Genomic DNA, 3,693 nt, shown 5'->3' on the forward strand with positions numbered 1-3,693 from the left:
AGTCACAAAGGAATGAATGTTAATTAGAAAGAAGGACCAAAAGGAGTGGTGGGGAAATACTAGAAAATCCTGGATCCACATTAAGAACTGTTTTCAAATTTTAAACTTGGAGACCTTATTTGATTTGTAACATTTGCAAGAGAAAGGTTCTTTTTGCCTCTTATTTCTGTTGGAGGTCAGTTTAGCTTTTTTTCTCCAGTGGAGTACTGTGATTTCTCCTCTATTGGGTTTGTATTTTGTATGAATTTGTTTGGGTAGGAGAGAAAATTGGTGGGCTCAGTGGGCAAGATGTATAAAGGTACTGTGTTTCACAGTCTCACACTTCTGATTTGATGTAGTCTGCATTCCACCTCTTAGGACCAGAGATGCCTTGGTAACTCCTCTCTGAAGCATGTATCTGCCTCTTCTGGCCTGCCCATTCTAAACTTATCTCACCATCATTTACTGTTCTATCCAGCATCCTCCAGTGCTTGCCAACTAGGGCTCCTTGAACTCTTCTGAACTCCCAACATATCCCTCACCTTTGATCCTGTAGCCTATTCTTGCTACTGCTTGGTGTCTGAGGCACCACAGGCCTGTGTGTATTCAAACTCTGCATCATGACCTGACTTCCAGGCCATACGCATGCCTCTTTCAGGGCAAGAAACTACCATATTAATTTTCATTAAATGTTCTGCATTTATAGAGGCAAATAAAACTATTAAGATTTTAATTACTGGGAACTGAACCTCTTCTCTGACTCATTACTACCAAATCCAGCACTGTAGAACATTAGCTAAAGTCCATGCTATCTNATTGCTAAATACTTCCCCCAAATGGTTTGATTGCCTAATCTTGTTTTCCACTCACAATAGCACTCCCTTAAACTTCCCAGTTTTCAAATGAGGAAATATTCTTACTTCATTGAGCACCTAGGAAGTGTGGGTGCCAGAATTCACAAGCAGGGAGCTGGACCTGGGAGAGCTTATTCTTAGCTAGCTAAAAGTGAAAGTAGGTACAGAAGAAAATCATCTTATTGGAAAGCAGGAATTAGGAAGGCCCTATCCTCATCACCAAAAGTCTGTCTTCGGTTTGCTAATGGATCTACCCCTGGTGGAGCTTTTACAGGTCCCAGTGATTTCCTGTCTGGGTAGTGCTGACAGATTTGTTTGTGCTGCTAAGCTGGGTCTTCTCTGTAATTCCATTATTCTGATGTAAGGTTCAACGGCAGAACAAAAACGGGGAGGGAAATAGCAGTTTTTTCCTTTACAGGACCAATTTTTAACTTCTTAATAAGTATATAAATAATTCCTTTTTGCCTGAACTTAAAGCCAAGTAAATATTATGTCAGTTGTTATTGTCATGTCTGATATAGCATGATTTCAGTATCATACTATCCTGATTACTATCTTGGGCAGCAGTTCATTAGTTATTGAAATCAGAAGATGAATCTTTTCTTCTCACCAAAGTAGGTGAGATAATAAGAAGATCATAAAGCACTGGGTGCCACTCACTGCCCACCATCACCTGACAGTTGCTGTAGTTGGCTAAATCATAACCTTAAAAATAATGAGAAAAAAAATCTTTGCAACTGAGATTTGCAGTGGTTGATTCCTGAAACAAAGAGAAACCAGTATTAAAGGAACCCATGGAAACACTGTAAACCCAGTAAACCCAAATTCCTGGGAAGAAGCTGTGTCTGTCAAAACTGATTGAATGGTTTGTGATGTGGAGAGCATTATGCCCCTAAGTTGTCATCCCTTGCCCACCTCCGAGATGGAACTAGCATCAAATGACAAATAGAAAAGAAAAAACTTTTGGAATCTATTAACTTAGTAGACTATTAGCTTCATCCTAAATTCTAAAAATGTCATCAAATAGCATATTAGGCCTATAGGGAAAAGCTTCTCCTGTTTTGCTGAAACTATCACTCTGTTGTTCCCACCAATATATTTTAAGCTTTCTTTACATATGACATTTTTCTTCTGTAAAACTCTAAAACTTAATAAAACTGTTGGAACATGGCATTTAGTGTAGCCATGGACACTCAAAATGGCTCCATAGGATGGAATACTAAAATCAGCAAGGCACAGCTCTGCATTGCCCTGATAGTAGCTTGTATTCTTGAACAAATGACTTAGGCATTCAATAAGCATACAGTGATTATCTACAATGTGTCATGCATTGAACTAAAGAGCTGACAGTACAGTGAAGGCCAGAAGATGCACTCAGGCAATGGGAATCAGAATGCGGGACTTGGATTATTCATGTATCAACAAGCAGTGTTGGATCCCGTGGGAAAAGACTAATGGGCTTACTCAAGAGGGTGTGGTTGGTTACTAGCTGACTAGCTGTAGAAATGAAAAACTCATGATCAAGAATGACAATTGTATCGAGAAAATTCAGAAGTCATTCTAGTCTTGCAAGTTAAAGGGTAATGGAATTAAAATTCCACACACAGGGATATTCAAAGAGCAGAGATCACGCTTTATACTCTTCTATAAAATGCAACAAAATTCTTAATAGAGACTGAATTGAAAGCTGTGAATAGAAAAGGATATAAAATAAAAGCATTTGTATCAATATAAAAGTATTCATACATTTTGAAAAGCACAGTATGGTTTAATTCATTTCACTTATAGCTTAAAATTTAAACCTATTGATATATTGAGGTAGCCAAATTATTCCATTTGTTTTTATTGTATATTTCTTAGATTTATTTTATTTTATTTGTATGCATGTTTTACCTATATGTACATATGTACCCAGTGCATGCCTGGTGAGAAGAAGACCACACTAAACTTTTGAGAATTCATTGCACCTGTGGCAGAGTTGCTTCAGAGTTGACTTGGCTGCTGTTCATGGCACTTTTTGCTCATGTAGAGGTTGATGGTAAGTTGTTACCACTCACATGGTGGCTCTCAACCATTAACATCATCATCACCTGAAATAACAATCTCATCAGATCAAGTATTTATTAAGCTAGAAAATCAGGCAAAAGGTAATATTCATCAAGAAGCTGAAAGATTATCCTTTAAAGAACCAAAAAAAAAAAAAAAAAAGTTAATTTCCACCCCTTGTTGTTCTTGGTTTGAACCTTACATCAGAAGGATGGAATTACAGAGAAGACCCAGCTTGACAGCACAAATAAATCTGTCAGCACTACCCAGACAGGAAATCACTGGGACCTGTAAAAGCTCCACCAGGGGTAGATCCATTAGCAAACCGAAGACAGACTTTTGGTGATGAGGATAGGGCCTTCCTAATTCCTGCTTTCCAATAAGATGATTTTCTTCTGTACCTACTTTCACTTTTAGCTAGCTAAGAATAAGCTCTCCCAGGTCCAGCTCCCTGCTTGTGAATTCTGGCACCCACACTTCCTAGGTGCTCAATGAAGTAAGAATATTTCCTCATTTGAAAACTGGGAAGTTTAAGGGAGTGCTATTGTGAGTGGAAAACAAGATTAGGCAATCAAACCATTTGGGGGAAGTATTTAGCAATNAGATAGCATGGACTTTAGCTAATGTTCTACAGTGCTGGATTTGGTAGTAATGAGTCAGAGAAGAGGTTCAGTTCCCAGTAATTAAAATCTTAATAGTTTTATTTGTCTCTATAAATGCAAAACATTTTATGAAAATTAATACAATAGTCTCTTGCCCTACACGCAACTGTAACAGAAATAACTGTTTTGACTCAAACATATATATATATATA

The sequence above is a fragment of the Mus pahari genome, chromosome 10 (genome assembly GCF_900095145.1).
Source record: "Mus pahari chromosome 10, PAHARI_EIJ_v1.1, whole genome shotgun sequence".
Classification (NCBI taxonomy): domain Eukaryota; kingdom Metazoa; phylum Chordata; class Mammalia; order Rodentia; family Muridae; genus Mus; species Mus pahari.